Source organism: Dasypus novemcinctus, chromosome 4 (assembly GCF_030445035.2).
Source record: "Dasypus novemcinctus isolate mDasNov1 chromosome 4, mDasNov1.1.hap2, whole genome shotgun sequence".
NCBI lineage: Eukaryota > Metazoa > Chordata > Mammalia > Cingulata > Dasypodidae > Dasypus > Dasypus novemcinctus.
Window position 1 is genome coordinate 54,132,486 of NC_080676.1, and position 11,383 is coordinate 54,143,868.

At 38.9% G+C, this 11,383-nt stretch overlaps 1 long non-coding RNA gene across 1 annotated transcript; it reads left to right on the plus strand.

Moving 5' to 3' along the window:
* Nucleotides 1–1,693: 1,693 nt before the first annotated feature.
* Nucleotides 1,694–10,927, plus strand: LOC131278212 (uncharacterized). Its single transcript, XR_009185486.2, has 2 exons — nt 1,694–4,458; nt 6,065–10,927. It is a non-coding gene; the product is annotated as an uncharacterized lncRNA (long non-coding RNA).
* Nucleotides 10,928–11,383: the final 456 nt, after the last annotated feature.

An 11,383-nucleotide genomic window follows, 5' to 3' on the forward strand; every position in this document is an offset into this window, starting at 1 on the left:
TGAAAGACAATCTTGCTGGATATAAGATTCTTGGCTGGAGGTTTTTCTCTTTTATTATCTTCAATGTATCAGACCACTGTCTTCTTGCCTCCGTGGTTTCTGGTGAGAAATCAGCACTTAATCTTATTGGATATCCCTTATATGTTATGCATTGCTTTTCTCTTGCTGCTCTCAGAATTCTTTGTCTTTCGCCTTTAACATTCTGACGAGTATGTGTCTTAGAGTTGGTCTATTTGAATTTTTTTGGATGGGAATACGTTGTGCTTCTTGGATAGGGATATCTGTGTCCTTCAATACGGTTGGGAAACTTTCTACCATTATTTCTTCAAGTATTCCTTCTACTCTCTTTCCCTTTTCTTCTCCTTCTGGGATACCCATGACATGTATGTTTGCATGCCTTTTGCTGTCATTTAGTTCCCTGAGACCTTGTTCAATTTCTTCCATTCTTTTCATCTGCTCTTTTGCATGTTCACTTTCAGAGGCCACTTCTTCAAGCTCACCAATCCTTTCTTCTGCCTCCTCAAATCTGCTATTGTATGATTCCAGTGTGTTTTAATTTCATTTATTGCACCTTTCATCCCCATAAGATCTGCTATTTTCTTTGTATGCTTTCAAATTCTTCTTTGTGCTCATCCAATGTCTTCTTAATATCCTTAATCTCTTTAGCCATCTCATTGAATTTATTAGGGAGATTTGTATGAACATCTGTGATTAGTTGTCTCAACTCCTGTATGTCATCTGGAGGTTTATCTTGTTCCTTTAACTGGGCCATAGCTTCCTATTTCTTGGTGTGGATTGTAGTTTTTGTTGGTGTCTTGGCATCTGGCTTACTAGAGTATTTTTTCTGGGTGCATTTTTTCTCTCTAATTTAGGGCTTCCTGTCATTTCTCCCTTGCTAGTTATATACAGCAGGAGCCAAGCATGTAGTTGATGCTGCAAGCTGTGGAGGCTCAAGCTGCCCTTATTGCACCGGGGACCAATTAAGCTTCTTCCAACTTTTTCCTTTGCCATGGGTAGGGATAGAGTTACAGCTATGTGGGATAATCCATGTGCAGGCCTAGACTGTAGTTGCCCAGAGAGACTGATGGAGCTTCACATCCCTTTCTCCCCTGCCTAGGCAGGGATGGAGCTGCAGGTGTGGGCAATGATCAATGCAGTGTGGATCCTAAGATGACCGCATTTGCCCTGGTAGACTTCTGATTTTCTGTCTATGCCAGCCAGAGTTCCCTGCAGTTACCTGTATAGGCTGGTGCAGGGCTCCTCAGCCTCCTGCCTGCCAGAGGTGGGGCTGGAGCCTAGGCAGGCTGCAGGCAGATCTGTGTGAAAGAAACTGTCAGCCCGGCTTCCCCTCAGGCTGGGGGTGGAGTCAGAATGGTGGCTGCTGGCCTCTCTCTGACTTGGGCTGGTTCACACCCCAGCTGTTCCCAGTACAACCTTCATTTTAAATACTGTCATGTGTCCTGGTCAGCTTGTTCAAATAGATCTGTGTTTGTGGGGCCCCACCTCCTGCCAGTTTTGATTTAATGAATGGCATTTGCTGGTTTTAACAGCAAGTGAAAGACTTTTCCATTCCCAAGAATAGTATTTTGTATTGTTTTTTAATTCTGTATTCCTTTTGCAAACACCTTCAACGATGGTGTTAAAGTTGTACACCCCAGGACAGTTTAACCTGTCTAAGGGGTAAATGTGTACCATTGATCTTTTATTTAATTCAGTGCATTTCATGAATAATATAAATGCTTCTTTTATTTAGGACATAAAGAGAGCCCTAGGGTGCTCTGAATTTGTGCATCTTATTGTCTTAAAATGCATACTGCTTAAACAAACCACTGTGAACATTTTTTTTTTACTTTCAAAAAATTTGTTTTGAAGGGATTTTTTTTTCTGTCGTCTTGTCATGTACAAACTAGTTTTTTATAGCTACCAACAATAGGGGTAACTTTCACCCTTGCCAGCTTCGCTGGTATGCTGTATATTTATTTAAAGCATACTTTCCCCCTACTGTATAATTAAAATGACGATCAAAACTACTGTTTTTTTTAAGTGGATTTGAGTAGACATTTCTCCAGAGAATATACAAATGGCCAACCTGCACATGGTCAGCATCACTCTTCATTAGGAAAGTTGGCACAAATCACTCACAGTGAGGCACTATTTCACACCCACAAGTCTGGCCATAATTTAGAAAATGGAAAGTCTGAGTGTTGGTTGGGATGTGGAGAAGTTGGAATGCTCATACATTGAGAGTGGAAATGTAAAATAGTGCAGTCATTTTGGAAGTTCCTCAGAAAGTTGCAGGTAGAATTACCATATGACCTAGTAATTCCATTCCTAGATTTATACCCAAGAGGAATGAAAGCATATGTTACCACAAAAACTTGTAAACAAATGTTCATAGCAGGATTATTCATAATACCCAGAAAGTAAAACCAACCTTAATGTCCCTCAACTGATGAACAAATAAATAAACTGTGTTATATCAATACAATGAAATGTAATGTTCTCATAAAAAGAAATGAAGTACTGATATGTGCTACAACACAGATGAACCTTGGTGAAAATATACCAAGTGAAAGAAGCCAGTCAAAAAAGGCTGCATATCCTATGAGTCCAGTGATATGATATGAATAGGCAAATCTAGAGAGACAGAAAGTAGACTAATTGTTGCCTAGGGCTAGAATGTTGATGTAGGAGTTTAAAAAGGAGGATTGACTGCTGATGGATAAGGAGTTTCTTTTGCGGGGGGTGAAAATGTTCCAAAATTAGATAATGATCGGCAGTGATCGTTGTACAACTTTGTGAATATACTGAAAAACATTGAATGGTACACTTTAAATGGATGAATAGTATAGTAGGTGAATTATCTCTCAATTAAGCTGTTTACCACCCAAAATATCTGAACAAACACACACAGAGTTCAGGGGGAAGAAGGTTTGGGAAGGAGCTTAAGATACCTCCTTTGGATGTGAAGTTTGAGGTGGCCTTTTGGACATGTAAATGACGCTGGTGAATGGACAGATGAGAGACCAAACTAGGTGAAAGGTTGGGCTGGAGTTAAAATTTGGGACTTATTGTAGAGGTGATATTTAATGGGACTGGATGTGATCTAGAGAGAAAATGAGAGCCTGGGATAGAAAAAAAGCTTTAAATCCTGATCCCTAGGTCACCAGAATTTAAAGATCAGGGAGATAAGGAGGAGCCAGCAAAAGAGACCAGTGTAGGGTGAAGTAGCTGGAGGACCAAGAGACAGCCATGTCCTAGGGGCAGGTGCTTGAAGAAGGAGGCAGAGAACAACTGTGTCTGATGCTTCTGGAGTGTGAAATGAGGCCCCAGGTTTGACAGCCAAGTAAATGAAGGAGCATGGGTGAGCTGAAACAGAGGAGGAGAGTGGGAGAGGAAAGAGCAAGAGAAAAGGCCTGTCTGGAACCCATATTTTCATAAAATGCAATAAAAATTAGTTACTAGAAAAATGAAACCAAAACAAATATAAATGCACGCCCATTATTTTTTCCTTTATTAGATGGCAACAGCAAGAAACATGACTCTCAAATAACTAAATGTTTGCAAATGCTGACTCTCAATTTCTGAGCTTGCCTTGTAGTCTATAACATTTTGCACAGTGGACTTTTACTGGTTCCTGCAGCCTATTTTGTGTTCTCTTGGTCTCAGATTAACCGGGGAACTTGAGATGAAATTCACTCATCATGGCTTTGATTGAGTGTTGCAGTCGATGGTAGGAGGCACTTGTTAGAGAATCAGCATTCTATCTTATAGCTACTTGTTCAGAAAGCATGAAGCCTGAATTTTAGACACAGTCCATAGTCATGAGGAAGCCAGAAAATTTTTGTGAAGCAGTATCTCTTTCCATAAATAATAGCAACTATCTCTTGTCTTTCTCATAATCTTTACATTCATGTGACATTTTAGATTGAATTGTTCATTTAAGCTTCATGTAACCCTGTGTAGTGGGTGGTTTTTTTCATCTCCATAAAGAAATGGACCCAGAGAGGTGAAAACAACATGCTCACCCTCACAATGCTTGGAAGTGGTAAAAGCCAAAACTACTCTTTTAGATCCACGCAGTTTCTACTAGACTGGGCTGTGGGATTTTTAATCCCCATCCAGATATGAATTTGATGTCAGCTGTACTTTTGATCATTTATGTCCTGCTGTGTAATCATGTAGCTGAATTTTCATGTTGCATTTGTTCACTTGGGTTGTGTGTGTATAGTCAGCATAGTAAGGAAAATGAATTTTGTCTTTCAAAACTAAACAGTTGCTGATTATATTATTGCTGATTTTAAATTCTGATCAGAAGTGCTCTTGATTTCTAGAAATGCTGCTTTGTAACTGAGTTGTTTCTTCTTTCATAGTGTATGAATTATTTGCGTTCATCAGTCACATGGGAACATCTACTATGAGTGGACATTATGTTTGCCACATCAAAAAGGAGGGAAGGTGAGTCTTTTGTAGGAGGTAAACGGTATCTGCCATTTATTGAGCATCTGCTGTGTGCCAGACACTTGACAAGATGCTTCATATGTTATCTCATTTGAGTCTTAAAATGGTCTTAACAGGGATGTACTCTTAAAGACATTTTGCATATCGGGACACTGAGGCTGAGGGAGGTTGAAAACTGATGTTAGCTAGTAAGTAACTGTCAGAGTGGGTTTTCAAAGCCACTCTTAAGCACCGTATCCGGGTGACTTTTCAGAATAAAGACACATTATATTTGGAACCGCCATAGGATTGCCAGATTTAGCCAACGACAGCAACAAAACAGGATGTCCAGTTACATTTGAATTTTAGATAAACAACAAATGGTCTCAAATATGCTATGTTCCAAATATTGCCTGGGTCATACTTTTACTAAAAAATTATCCATTGTTTATCAGATTCAAACTGAACAGGGCATCCTGTGTTTTATCTGGCAACCTGAAACCTCCAGCATTTTGCCTTACTGCTGCCTTGCAGTGGGCTTCTCGGCTTCCAGAGTTTCTCTGTCAGGTGCGTGGTGCGCTGTCAATGAGACAGTTATAGAATGTAAGCTGCTGCTCTCTTCCGAACCTTCCCCATGTGCCCGATCCCCACGGCTGCCTGGGGCAGGTCCTTGAGCTCCCCAGTGCGCAGCCTGTGCGTGCCCTCTGCTGCTCCAGGGCCTCGGGTGTCCGCCACGCTGGGGAAACGCACAGCCTTAGCCTGGGGACTCGAGTGTGCTTCTTTTTGGTGTGTCTTTTAGTCTTGTCTTCTCAATTTGATTAATAAAATAGCTCATTGTAGAGACTTGTATTTATAGCAAATTCCTTTTTGAGCCAAACAGTAGCTGTTTTTTTTCTTAAGAAAAATAGCTAAATTATAATGTAAAAAGCAATATAACTTCATTGTACAGAACTTGTAAAATACAAACACATACAAAGAATAGATGATCTGGGAATCTAAAGATAATTATTATCTATGTTTGGATATATTTCTCTTTTGAAAATTGTTTATATTATATTGTTGGAGGGTATGTATATGTATATATATATACATACTATATATAAATATACATGTGTTCAAATGTTGTCTAAAAACTTCAAGTATAACTAGAGTTTATATAGTTTTGCAACCTGCTTTTTTCCCAGTTCATTTTATATTGTGATTATTTTCCCAACTCACTGAATATTCATTGAAGACATTTTGATAGCTGTATAATATTTTACTGTGTGAATATTTAATTCTGATTTTAGCTAATTTTATACCTAAGGCTGCTATAAACATTGCTGCGCATAATTCTCTGATTCAATTTCTGAGGCTGTCTGTGGCTTTTCACAAGGGCTTTTACGGAATTGGAGAGTTTAAAATGTTTGGAGGCTCCTGATACATTTTAGTAACTACTTTCTGATTGAGCTCAAGTATCAAAAGCACTGTGATTTCCCACCAGCATTCTGTTCCTTTTTGTGCAACAAATTTGAGTTTTGTTATCTTAAAACCTTTTTATTATTTATATTATGAAATAACTTCTTTCTTTGGTTTTTTTGGAACTGACTTAAACCCACCAAATGCTTTTGTCTTTTGTTTTCAGATGGGTGATCTACAATGACCACAAAGTTTGTGCCTCAGAAAGACCCCCTAAAGACCTGGGCTACATGTACTTTTACCGCAGGATACCAAGCTAAACCTCAGATATCAAATCGGCAAGAAGAAGCCATAAGCCTTTTTAATTTGCCAAAAAAAAAAAAAAAAAAAAAGTTGGGACAGTCAGATATGAAGGAATACTTGGGGGTATTTATAGTTTATTTAAAGAGCACGCTCATTTGACACCTTCTGAAATAGAACTGGGAAGAAATTTCTATTAGTGATGATACACTACTGTAGATAGTTTTTCTTTTTATAAATGTTCAAGGAGAGGATGATTTAAAAAAAATAAAGTATTCATATTGCTGGTAGAGGATCTGCCACTGGCGTATCAAAAATGGAAACGAGCCACTAGCCCTCTGTTTTGCTTTGTGGGTCAGTGGTAGTGGTTCCAGAGAACCTAGTGAAAATGGCCAGTGGTGTGGCCTCATCCACAATAAACAAAAAGCCCACTTTTGTTTCATATCGAAAATTAGCAACTGGGCACTGCTTTATATGTGACATAACTTTTTTCATTATACACAATAATTTCTGATCTATCCATGAATAATAGATTACCATATCTGCAACGAAAGATATTTTTAATTTAAATCATATCAAAATTCATGATACGATTGTGTGAATGGGTGTGAGAATGAGAGAGTGTGAGACCTTTATAGTCAACTAGAATATCTGTGACTGGTTGGTTTTAAAGGCTAAAACAGTTGGTATTAAGCATAACTGGAAAAAGCAAGTAAATATTTTGAAGAAACTATAACTCAGGAACAGTTTTAAAAATTAGTTCCCCACTAATATTTAAGGAGTGAAAGGGTGGAGTTAATTCTTTAAGTGCTATCAAGGAATCATCTTGGGTTTGTGACATTTGGTCGTATAATGCCAGATGCCCAAAGCAACCCACTGTTAAATTTTGCCAAAGGTAGATCAATTCTGTTTCTTAGCAGCCCTTCCCCCAAAGATAGTGTTCGTTTTTGGTTAAAATAGCTCATGTCTTCTTACCAAAGCATGTCACAACTCCCTAGAATCATGTTAAGTACCCCAAATTTGTCTGTAATTTTCCCATCTCTGAGCTTTTTGCCTGCCTCCATTTCCATGTTTTCTGCGGCCAGAGTCTCATCTCTGCCCTTACCTATTTTATCTGCTGCAACCAACAGTGGGATCATGGGCACTTTAAAGATTTCAGATGCAAAGAAACTTTATATGACATTATGAAAGACTGTCCTTTTCATTCTGGTATTTCGGTATTTTAGTTGCAAACTGGGATTAGATCAGAATTTCAAATGTGAATTTAAAAAAAAGTAGAACCACAGCAGTCTGTAATTTTCCTACTGTTCTGCATCAAATACCAGGACGTTTAGAGTTTCTATTTCAGATTATTCAGTCAAATGAGAAAGGATTAAATGCTGACTGCTTAACGTGCATTTGTTTGTTTGAAAGAGTCTTTCTAGAAACTGTAGGGAAATAAAGTAGAACCCATTTTGTGATCTAAAGCACAGAGTGAATTCTGTGATGAGTCGTGAACCGTCAGGATTCTGGTTATGATTGGAGCCCTTGTCTCATAGGAGATCAGTTGCACCATTCGAATGATGAACACAGAGACTGAGGCACATGGCCTGGAGATCTGGTGTTGCCCCTAACTGGCTCGGGACCTTGGGCAAGTCCCTCATCCTCTCTGTGCCTCACTCTCCTCATCTGTACAACAGTGCTCTTTCCAACTGTGCTTTGAGGATACAGTGAGATATTTGTTATGATGAACCTTCAAAGAGTAGAAGGTGGTGTGCCTTGGTGGGTCCTAACAGAGCATACTCCTTCCCTTCTCTCATGTGATGTTTTCTTCAATTTGGGAACAAAGGAGACTTGGCAGAAGGAGGGAGCTCATGGTGCAGTAATTATCTACTAAATTGTTCCCACTGGTATCACCTTTTAACAATGACTTGGAGATATAAGGCATCCCATTTTATGACAGGAGTCCCTTCCTGTGGAAATCCCCACACTAAGCAGCCTTACAAAAAACCAGTCCTCCTAGGACTGTAACCTAGAATTATGATTTCCAAACATGCATCAGAAATGACTTGTTTTCAATTATATTACAAAACAAAGGCCTTTTTTTTTCCTGGGGGTGGGGGGTGGGTTGGGGATTTGGAATGAAATATGGACAAAGATAGCATGTGTATTTTGAACAAAATAAAATTTTATAATAAAACTTTGCAAAATGGTGTAAAATCAGTATTTAAAATTTTAGACTATAAATTATTTAATTTCATTAAGTAGAAAAAAGAAATTTAGCCCTTTTGATGCCTAAACATACTGTAAGAAAGTGTAATGTGGCTGCCTTTTATTCTGCCTCACAAAACAAAGGGCTATTTCTACAAGGCAAAGTTTTATATATATGCTATTATTTATTTCAAATCGAGAGTTGGGAAAACTGGAGCAAATAATGGTTTTCTTTCTTGTTTGAAAAAGTACTTCTGTGTATATCTTAATATATATGAGGCAGGTTTCCTGGGAATAAAAGTCTGGAACATACGGCTTAATTTTACCCATATATGTAGATGAGATTATTTGCAACTGAAAACTGGAATAGCGTGTGCATTGTGTCAACCGATTATCAGCCTGTCAGGGGTTCCCTATGTGATGCGTGTTGATATAACTGTGAAATCCTCAGTGTATGTGTGTGTGTGTGTGAAAGAGAGCACTCTCTTCCTGTAAATACCTTTTGATGTCCATTTGTATAGAATCCCAGTGAATGTGTCTGGAAAATGTAATGTATCAAAGTTTTAATTTTGTCAGTTGCTAAATGTGCAATGTAGATGCTCACATAACTAATCAGAAAGCCAGTTTGGTTCAGATTGGAATTTTTGTTTGAAGGGAAAAAAGGTACATGGAAAGCACTATTGGAAGAACTGGGCTCTAGTGACATTTTGTGGACATCAGCATTGCTTCAAAAATTTGGAATCAACTAGGCTGTTTTCTCTGACCTACAAGAGAATGTGGCTGAATTCCCCCATTGCTCACCTTGGAGTACAGGAAGTCCAGTGGGAGTAACTCGAGCCTGTCACTCCTAGCATCATTTATTCCTTGATCTGAATGGGAGACTCACCTGCTCTTCTTAGTGAGAGCACCTAGGTGTGTGTCCTGATTCTGCCTCCAAGCATGACATGGCCAAGTCACTTTATGTCTTTGGATCTGTCCCTTTAAAACAAGTAGGTTGGACTAAATGAGCTCTGAAGTCCCTTCTTGACCTGACATTCTATTCCATTTTTATTTTCCTACTGTTAGTACTGAGGTCAGCCATGTGAGATCACTTTAGAGGTGTTGCTCTTATGTTTTTGGTTTATTACACCAGTTTAGGACTTGTGTCATTTTTAGTGCCTCCAGTCCCAGCCCTGTTCCTGCTCCATTTACCTTTACTTTCTTTGGTAATCATCCCATTCTTCCGCTCTTGAAACTCTCAACTTTCTAGTCCATGAGTTACATTATTACCATCCCCCTAAATCTCGCGAAAGAAAACAATTCACAATAACACCCTTAGAAAAGCATCAGAACTACCTTCAGCTAAATGTGTAATATTTAAAGAATATTTTATACTCTAATTCAGGTATAGTATGATCCCCACTTGTTTTTTTTCACCTTGGAGGCATCACTGCTGCTAAATCACAACACGAGTACAAGCCATCTGTGGGGAGATGGCAAGACGGCAAGGTAATGAGGTTAGGTGGTACCCTTCACTCTTAGGTCAAAACTCCCAGGTTACAGGACAAGTTGGTATATACCATCTCCTATGTAGTGTCACGGTGGGTCCCTGCTTCGTACACCATCTCAAGTTTGTATGAAGAATCTCTAGACCTGTGCTGTTCTCTACATTAGTCAATAGGGATATGTGGTTAATGAGCACTTAAAATTTGGCCTGCCAAATCTAGATGTGCTGTATCCATAAAACATATGCTCAATTTTGCTGAAAAAAAAAAAGTAAAGTATTTCACCAATATTTTACATTGGTTACATTCTGAAATGACAATATTTTGGATATATTAAGCAAAATATATTATGCAAAGTAATTTTGCTGATCCCTTTTGACCATTTTTAATGTAGCTAGCAAAAAATTTAAAATTAGACATGTGGCTGACGTTGCACTTCCGACAGTGCTGCTCTAGACTGCAGATGGGGTAGTGATGTAGGTGGTGAAATACCATAGTATGAAAGGTAATTCTTTCAAGCATCCAGATAGACATAAGCAACACAAGTATTTTAGCTGGAGTCTGGAGCCCCGTGAGGCAGAGAACACCCCAAAAGCAGATTTTTCTGCCTAAAAGTCAAGTATGTATGAGACCTCCCTCCCCAACTAAAAAAAAAAGCATAGTCAAATAAGCTCCAAATCCCCATCCCTCAGTCTTTCGTAGGAGCTGCTACCTTTTCACTTCATTCTCCAGCATCTTCCAGGTGCTAAGATGCTAGCCACATGAGGGCGTTAACATATTTATGTCATTTTAGGCAACATTCTCTTGTGGTTCTTCTTACCCAAGTCTTGTTTAGTCTGTTTAGAACTGAATGTGTTGAAATACTGTGCAAATCTTGCTGTTCTCGATGGGCCACTTTTCTCAGCCTTTGGATAGAGGCTGAGCCTGTTGCCTGCACCCACCCTGCCTAGCAAGTTTTGATGTTGGTTCCCAGAAGAGTTTTTATTTATTTTATTTTGCACTAGTCACAGTTGTTTAAAATATCGCAGATGTTTTAGAAGAGTATTTGCCTATGATGGAAAGAGATGGATGATTTACTGCTTCAATTGTTTTAAAATTAAAAGCTATTCTCACAATCTTAAGTCTTTATGGCTCTTTTCTTTATTTCTTTTGAGAAAATACCATGTAAACCGATTATGTCCTTTGCGGGTTCTCGTCCATCAATAGACAAGGTGACTGGAGACATTTTTTTCTTTTTAGGATTTCTAGTTTTACCAGGCTTCCTTGGTGGCTGCTTGGCTCCCATTACTAGTAGGCGTCAGTGATGACAGGGAGTTACTAATGAGGAGAGAGAGGTTGGGGCAGGGAGGAGTTGTACCTGATAGACTTTCCCTACTGGGTGTCAAGTCGCATACTGGAGTTGATTGAAACCTCTCTGTGGTTCCCTGGCTCTCAGTTTGCTGGTGGCTTCTTTAATACAGGTAAAAGGAAAATTGAAACTAGTTGCATCAAATACCAGTGACCCCCAAAGACCTCTCCTTTTTAAAATGGTGCCAATACTAGGAATCTTTGAGCATTTCTCTGATAGCACA